Here is a 9,888-nt window from a genome sequence, read left to right as displayed (position 1 = left end):
TCTCTCATTTCCGTGAATCGTTCTTGGATTCACTACCAATCGAGGAAATTTACTGTTACCTTTCTAAAAGGATTTATTGCAGTGCAAGATATTTAATTATAAACAATAATTAAAACATACATTGAAGCATGCAAAGTCTAAACATTTATCATGAATAATAACTTGAAATTAAAGCAACCATGCAATTCAAACAAGTTATTAGCATTTTATTCGATTTTATTGTTCCGGCAGGTGTGAATAAAATGATTCCAAGATCCTAAAATCATTGAAGAACTAAGCACAGTTTGTCGACTTAATCCTAAAACATCTTAGGTAAGCAAAAGCCTTTTGCTAATAGTCTAGAAACTACTCTTGGTTGATAGGTACGTCTAAGAACTTATTAGGTAAACCTATCTATTTTGCCACGACATAAAAGGACTCCTTACTTATATCGTTGAGTTTCACCAAAACTAACATGTACTCACAATTATTTGTGTACCTTGCCCCTTTAGGACCAATAAGTAACACCTCGCTGAGCGAAAACTATTACTAGATTGATGTAAAGGATATCCAAGCAAGTGTATATTTTGGCATGGCACCTTTTAACTCAATTTTTAAGTTTGGAACTTAAGGCTCTTACTATGTTGGTTAGATTTTAAGTGAACTAAAATCCTTAATCATGCAACATAATCAAGCTTTTGATCTCATGCATTTTAAGACATATTTAAAAGGAATAAATAACTTAAAACATGCATAAGATAAATGTGATCTAGTATGGCCCGACTTCATCTTGAAGCTTTGACTTCAAAGTCTGTCTTGAAAATCTCCGTGGGAGGCACCATTTTCTTCAAATAGGATAAGCTATAACTAATTACAACTATTTGATGGTACGCAGACCATATTTGAATTGAAAAATAACTTTGGTACTTTAGACCAATTACATTCAAATTAATGGTACGCAGACCATATTTTCTATCCTATTTGGGCCATACTAGTCACTTCATAACCTGCAAAACAGTACATATACAATATATACCATTCACCCATTCATTATCATGAATGGCCCACATAGCTGGTTAGTAAAACACATTATGCATCACGTAAACATTTGCAGCAATTAATCAAGGGCACCAATAATCTACCAATTATTCAGTTCTTATTAATTCTAATCAAGTTGTTTTAACCTTAAGGATTTGTAGACCTAATCAAGAGTTTTATGACTAAAAGGCTCCCACTCAAACCAATAAATTCATATGCTTTACTAATTTTAAACATAAAAATGTATTTCAAGTCTAACCGGAAACATACAAATTTAATTAAAATTTAAAGCTCATATAAATTTATAATTGAATCCAAAAGTTTAATTTAATTTCAGTCGTATTTAAATTAATTCATGATTTTAATTTTAGTAAAATAATTAGAATAAATAAAATTTATTATAATTACAATATTCAAAATTAAAATCCTAGAAAATAATTTAAATTATTAATTTTAAAATTAATTAAAATTACGTAAACTGAAAAATTTCAAATTAAACATTCAAAACGATCTAATCGTAACGCAAACACCCTACGCATCGCACGCCCATGGGCCGCACGCACACAGCCATCGCTGGCCATGTGCGCGCAGCTCATGCGCTCGTCGCATAGCTGCTGCATCTACCATCGCAAGCCATCGCACGCTTTGGTGCTCGCTGCGCGCGCTCCATCGCTCGCTGTGCGCGCGAGCCATTGCTCGCTGTGCGCGCGACATCGCTCGCTGTGCGCGCGAGCCATTGCTCGCTGTGCGCGCGACATCGCTCGCTGTGCGCGCGAGCCATTGCTCGCTGTGCGCGCGATCAACGATGGGCGCAGCGCTCGTGGCACGCGAGCTTGCGCTCGCTGCGTGCGAGGCTGCGCGCTCTTGCGCGAGGCAATGCGCGTCGTGGCGCAGCTCGCTTGCTGCCCACACGCGACTGCCATGGCTCGCCTTTCGCCCATGCCCATTCGTCCATAGCTCGTGGCCCACGACACAAGGCAGGGCTGCTGCCTTGTGCTCGTGCACCATGCCTTGCTCATTGCATTCGTGCCGCACGGGCGACGAGCTCCCTTGCTCGTCGTCGCATGCCCGCACTATACAACACCCCTTAAGGGTAACACGAAGCGTCCATTGCTTTGTGCGTGCAAGTTATATGAACGAATCGCATAAAAATTTAAAATTTATATTTAAAATTAATGACAAATTAATAAATTAATATTAATTTCATAATTTTAGGGCGAAAAAATCGAAAATTTATTATTCAATTGATTTCCGATTATCATGGATTCAAGCCTAGGTCATAAAAATTTAAAATTTATCATAAATTTACAATTTTTATGGTGGTTTTTAATCATAGGTTTCTAATTAAATTATAATTAATTATGAAAATCAAATTAATTCTAAATTATTCTAATTTTCAACTAATTAATCATAATTACAAATTAGATTGCATAATTAACAAGGCTAGGCATTCAAACTTGTTAAACATATACAGTAGGTCAATCAAAAATTCAAGATTTATCAACAAGAATCGCAAATATTTAATTTAACATCTTAAATTTACGAAATTTTGCATTCGAAAAACTAAAACCTTCGAAAAGTCATAGTTATGCTTCGAATTTGAGAATTCTGGGTTCGGCAGAAAAAAACTATTTTTGTCAAAAGTTTAGAATGCCTTTTACATGCGTAATTGACACAAAAATCACTCGATTTGGATGAGTAACGAAGAAACTGCCGAAAAACTGCGTACGTATAATTAAATAAACGCAATTTGCAATTAATTAACAATTACGAAAATTAATCACCCCTTTTAATTCTTGCAAATTTGTAATATTTAACCATGTTCATGCAATTTAGATTATGAAAATAATAAGAGGCTCGTGATACCACTGTTAGGTTATGATACATATGACAATACATAAATCATGCGGAAACAACCATTAAGCCAGGAATACATATTATTTACACATAATCATATAGCATAATTTAGATGCATACTCTTTGTTGCGTGCCTTCCCTAGCTGCGCCCGAACCGAACAAGAATAAGTCTTTAGGACTCCAAGTGTCGTCCCTCCGTAGATAGTCCACAGCACGTCCGGATCCGCCTTAAGATTGACCAACTAGAATCGCCCTTAAGGTACTAGAATTTTCGGCACTCTTAGGTAAGAAATATGGCTGAATTTTTCTCTCAAAACTCACTTTGAATACTTGATTTTTTCTCTGAAAATATGTGACTCTAGGCACGTATTTATAGAGTTATGGAAAGGTAATTGGAATCCTAGTAGGATACGAATTAATTAAACTTAGAATCCTATAAGAACTCTAATTAATTAATTTATCCTTTTAGGAATAGGAATTTAATCATATACTAATTCTAATAGTTTTAGGAATCGTGCATGAACACAAACTCACACACACACACGGCAGCCACGAGGGCCGCCCATGCGTGCGTGCGAGCAGCAGCCCACGCAGCGAGGCCCATGGCCTTAGGCGCGCGCTGGGCCTTCCTTGCGGTGGGCCTGGGCGCTGCCTTGGCTGGGCGCGCGTTTGGCTTGCTGGGCGATGGCCCGACTTCGTGTTGGGCCTTCGTCCGGCAGGCCTCGTCCGATGCTAATTCGTAAGATACGCTTCCGATTAAATTCCCGGTCCTAGGCACGTATTTATAGAGTTATGGAAAGGGAATTGGAATCCTAGTAGGATACGAATTAATTAAACTTAGAATCCTATAAGAACTCTAATTAATTAATTTATCCTTTTAGGAATAGGAATTTAATCATATACTAATTCTAATAGTTTTAGGAATCGTGCATGAACACAAACTCACACACACACACGGCAGCCACGAGGGCCGCCCATGCGTGCGTGCGAGCAGCAGCCCACGCAGCGAGGCCCATGGCCTTAGGCGCGCGCTGGGCCTTCCTTGCGGTGGGCCTGGGCGCTGCCTTGGCTGGGCGCGCGTTTGGCTTGCTGGGCGATGGCCCGACTTCGTGCTGGGCCTTCGTCCGGCAGGCCTCGTCCGATGCTAATTCGTACGATACGCTTCCGATTAAATTCCCGGTTCCGGGATTCATTTCCGATACGAACAATATTTAATATTTCCGATTCCGGAATTAATTTCCGTTTCGAACAAATATTTAATATTTCCGTTTCCGGAATTATTTTCCGATTCCGATAATATTTCCGTTTCTGACAATATTTCCGTTTCCGGCAATATTTCCGATTCTGGTAATATTTCCATTTCCGATAATATTTTCCGATACGTACCATGTTTCCGTTTCCGGCAACATCTACGACTTGGATAATATTTATATTTCCGATACGATCCATATTTCCGTTTCCGGCAATATCATCGTTTCCGGAGTATTCATTTCTTGCCTGTGACGATCTCAGCTCCCACTGAAACCAAGATCCGTCGATTCCGAATATCCATAGATGGAGTATCTAATGCCATTAAATACTTGATCCGTTTACGTACTATTTGTGTGACCCTACGGGTTCAGTCAAGAGTAAGCTGTGGATTAATATCATTAATTCCACTTGAACTGAAGCGGCCTCTAGCTAGGCATTCAGCTCACTTGATCTCACTGAATTATTAACTTGTTAATTAATACTGAACCGCATTTATTAGACTTAACATAGAATGCATACTTGGACCAAGGGCATTATTTCTTTCAGTATATATGTATATGTGTTGACTACATTCTCATGTTCTAAATTTAGAACATTGTTGAATAAATTTAGAACATCTTTGAATAAATTTAGAACATGGTTGAACAAATTTAGAACATCGTTGAATAAATTTAGAACATCGTTGAATAAATTTAGAACATCTATGAATAAATTTAGAACATTATTTATTAAATTTAGAACATCGTTGAATAAATTTAGAACATGCTTGAATAAATTTAGAACATGCTTGAATAAATTTTGAACATGGTTGAATAATTTTAGAACATGCTTGAATTAATCTAGAACATGAGGTTAAAAATTTAGAACATGGTTGAATAATTTTAGAACATGCTTGAATTAATCTAGAACATGAAGTTAAAAATTTAGAACATGGTAGAATAAAATTAAAACATGCTTGAATAAATTTAGAACATGGTTGATCCAATTTAGAATATGGTTAAATAAATTTAGAACATCGTTGAATAAATTTAGAACATGAGTTAGCAAATTTAGAACATTGTTGAATAAATATAGAACATAGAGAGTGCAAAAGTGTTCTCACCATAAGAAGTGTTCTTACATAATATATATATATATATATATATATATATATATATATATATATATATATATATATATATATATATAACGAACACATTCGATTGCGTTGACGAAATATAGCTGCTCGAGTGGCTTATTAGCAGTTGCTACTTGCTAGGAACTCCTTCCTCACGTCCTCTTTCAGATGCTCAATTTCTTGTTCGCGGTTGCTAGAAATTTTAATATGTGGGCATGTTCGTTGGACATTTATGCACCAAAAATTATTTTGTAAGAAACCAATAATAAAGACAACGTTACTTGTGATTTTTAAAAATTTAAATAATAAAAGAAATACTGAAATAATAATATTCCATGGTAAATTATCACTTTTTCTTTTGACTTCCCTAACAAAACAATCGTGGTGTTGTGTTGTCCAAAATGGAGAAAGATACAAACTCTTAAGATATGAATTGTTGTAGATATAAAATAGGAACATGATCGATAGATCGATTGTGTTGAATAGAAAAATCATTTCTTTGGCTTATTATGTATATAATTTATCATCACACTCGTTATAGGTTTTTATTACAACTAAAGCTATTACGGAGTATTACAGTAGTGTTTTCCACTTTAGATATGGAGTATTAGTAGTGTTTTTCACTTTAAATATTTTATATTTTGCAACTAAAATTATTATTACGCTAGTGTATGTAGGTTCAAATATTTTTTAACAACTAAATTTATTATTACACTAGTGTTTCATGCTTTAAATGTTTTAACTAGTTAGTGCCCCGGGCGATGCCCCGAATGTATAAAAATGAATCAATTGCATTATTATATAACTCTTTTTTAATCTAATTTAATTTGTTAGATTACAATGTATTTTGCTTTGAGTATATTTTAATAAAAAAATTCACATAAGGATTAGTAACTCGTAAATTAATGACTAATATATCAGTGTGCAAGACTATTAAGAAATGATTTACATCACTTTCTAATATATTGATTTAATATAATTTTGAACGTATAAAAAACAACAAAATGAGTTGTAGCATAGTGGTTAAAATGTGTGATTAACAAATGAGAAGTCACAGGTTCGGAACCTATAACTAACATTTTTTCATGATCAAGAACATTATATGAGTTGCCATGTCAAAGATGACGATACGTCACGTCATCGTTATATAGAAGCGACATTTGGCGAGATGGCATTCTTTGCCTTGGAGTTTTTAATAATAGTATAGATTTATTAATGTTTTTAGATTTAAGTACGTGGGTGTGGGACTTTGAGTCACACAACACATCATTCTCAAACTTTGAGTTTCCGATTGACTGTTTTGATTTTGAATTCAATCACTGTAGACAACGTTTTTACGTTTTTAATTTATGTGGATGACATGTGAGAAGGAGGGAGAGAGCCCGTTATATTATAAACAATACTTGATTACGAATGTTTCCTAATAGATGGCTATATATAGATCGTCTTATTACAAATGCTAATTATAATGAGATACATTGACTTATGATGAATACTACTAACACTAATTGTCGTGAACCAATTAAGTTAGATTTTATCGTTTCGGACACGAGTAATTCACTAATGTACTGGACTTAAATAAAACCGTACACAAATATTAAATACAATAGGGGGTATTCAATTATTTGCATTTGATTAAGCATAATTATGTAACAATGGCCTTTTATGTTTTTATATTGCATGAAGTTGCTTATTTCCGTATACGTTAGGTGTCATGAATCTTCCTTTATTTTAAATTTATTTAAATGGGTTTTTTCCTTCTTATGAATAAAGGATAAAATAGTATTTTTGTTATTAGAGAAACAATAGGGTTATGCGGGATAAATTAAGTACTTGTTTGTTTACGGTTTAGTTTTCTAGAACATGTTGGATAAAATAGTTGTCTTATTATGGTCCGCTATAATAAAACAAGTTGGAGAATATGAGTTTGAGTATTAGCCTTAATTATGACCACTGCAAGATAGCAAAGTATTAATTTTATTTTGTACGTAGTAGTACATATTTTTATTTTAGAAAATCCTTTCACCTCAAACCAATATAGTATAGGTATAAAATCATGGTGGGGATGCCCTAAGTATTAGGGCAAAATAAATATAAGGTCGCTTAAGGGATAAAAGTTACGAAATTAAAAGTACATAATAAAATCGTATTAGACCTTCCTATTTTTCAAATTAAAAAGTACTCCATTAAATATTGGTAGTATTCCATAATATGAACTTCAAAATTGAAAACAAAATCGTATTTCAAAAATAATTCCATATTTAATAAGATCTGTATTTGAAAAATAGTTCCGTATTAAAAAAAAATCTTTAGATTCATTTGAAGAACATGTATGTATTATATGTAACTAGAATTAATAAAGTAAAAAGAATGAATGAATCATTTTTTTACTTTTTATGGAGTAAAATCGTGCATATTAGCTGATCCTAGTAAATTTATCTCATGTTATCTTTAACCGAGTCTTTATTTATCTATTTTATCTCCTAGCAAAAGTTATCTTGTATTATCTTTTTACCGACTCTTTAATTCTATGACCCTTGCCACAATTAATCTCTTTTAGAATTTTACTCTTGTTCATTATCTATTCTATCGCATATACCAACTTAATTGGTCGATATAAATACCCTTTGAGGTTAATGAAAACGTTACGGAAAATATTCTTTCAATTTGATTACGTGAGGGGGGAAAATTGACCTAACACCTAGTCTTCTATTAGATCGTTTGGCACTTAATTGTCAATTGTACTTAATAATATGCTAGATGGTAGGGGTCACATGAAATATGGTCTGACATTTTACTTGTGTTAATTATATTGCTAATTGAGTAGAGTATGGGATTACATGACAATGATTTGATAGTATCAGGGGATATTTTACATGAACTAAAATTTTCAATTCAACTTTCAAATGTTACTTAATTATAAAAATATCAGAGTTATTTATAGATTAAAATAGCACATTTAATCAAGTCCACACAATGTGAAAGGCTGAAATTTATAAATTAGTCACTGACTGCACGATTTGTGCATGGTTTAATGTGTTTTAAAAAATTCATAGTTTGTGTTCCATACGTAGCTTACAATTATATATGAAAACACAAATTAGCTTACAATATATCATTATTTATCTTTTTCTGAAACTTAATGGGATATATTCGAATATATTTTATCCAAATTTTTTTATACATAAATTTATAACACTTATCTGTAATTATGTTTATTTCTATTTTATCATTTAAAATAAACTCTTTGAGTCTACTAAACTAATATACTTAATACGAATGTAAGATGCATGTACAACATTCTTAGGCTTCAATATCTTTACTCGTATTTTTGAATAACTTCTTAAAAATCTAATGAAACTAAAAAAAACAACAACTCAAAAGTCTCAAATTAACACAAATTAACACAAATCAACCTGTTTTGGTAGTTTTTTTTTACTTAATATGATTATTAAAAATAAATTCATTCAAATCATGAAGTGTAATCTAAAATTGACTACCTGCAAAATCAAAACAAACTGCGTTAGGAGTAATCTAAAAATGATAAATAAACTTATATAAACTATAATAAACTGAAAAGAAGAAAATAATTAACTTAATTAAAATTAAAAATGAAAATATTATGAAGTGTAATCATTGCTTAAGCCGTTAAGCTCTATTGTTGTAATAGTTGCCTGCCATCTTAAAATATTATGAAGTGAATTTATCTTTTTTTTTATCATATATATCTATTTACTTGAAAAATCAGTATTCCATTTACTTAATACCTTCCTATTTTTCAAAATAAAAAGTACTTCATTAAATATTGGTAGTATTCCATAATATGAACTTCAAAATTGAAAACAAAATCGTATTTCAAAAATAATTCCATATTTAATAAGATCTGTATTTGAAAAATAGTTCCGTATTAAAAAAAATCTTTAGATTCATTTGAAGTACATGTATGTATTATATGTAATATATTATAGTATTTCGAAAAGAAATGTTATTTGATGAAAAAATAAAAACAAAATACTCCTTTTTCTCTGGGTAAACAAAGACATGCGCAAGACTTATGGAGAGAATCTCGCTAAATAGAAAATATTTGTTTTCATTCGTTTGGTTAATTTGCACTTCAAATGTTCATTAATGGCCTTTTATACTAGTATAGCTTGAAACGTTCATCAATGGCGGCATTAATCCTAATAAACTATGGTATGAAGGTTAATAATGGAGGTTTAAATTCAAGGTTGAAGAATAACTTCAACAATGGAGGTTGGTAGTTTGGAGCGAGTTAAACAAAAAAAAAAAAAAAAAACCGTCGACTGATACTGTAGAAGTTTCGATCGTTTTCATGCTGTAATAATGGAAGTATAAAGGTTACTAATGCAGGTTTAAACTCAAGGTTGAAGAATAATTTCAACAATGGTGGTTGGTAGTTGGGAGCGAGTTAAACAAAAAAAATAACCAAATTATTGCACTGCTAAGTTACAAATCAAAGATTTAAATAACAACTTACATGATAAGAAGATAACAACTTTACGATTTTGTACTGCTATCATTACTATTTTTTTTCCAACTAAGAAAGCTTCGATCGTTTTAATGCTTTGAATATGTGCGATCTTAAATTAATGGTTTTTGTGAAAGATTTAACTCTATTTCCTTTA

Source organism: Spinacia oleracea, chromosome 1 (assembly GCF_020520425.1).
Source record: "Spinacia oleracea cultivar Varoflay chromosome 1, BTI_SOV_V1, whole genome shotgun sequence".
NCBI lineage: Eukaryota > Viridiplantae > Streptophyta > Magnoliopsida > Caryophyllales > Amaranthaceae > Spinacia > Spinacia oleracea.
This window is presented reverse-complemented; position numbering follows the sequence as displayed.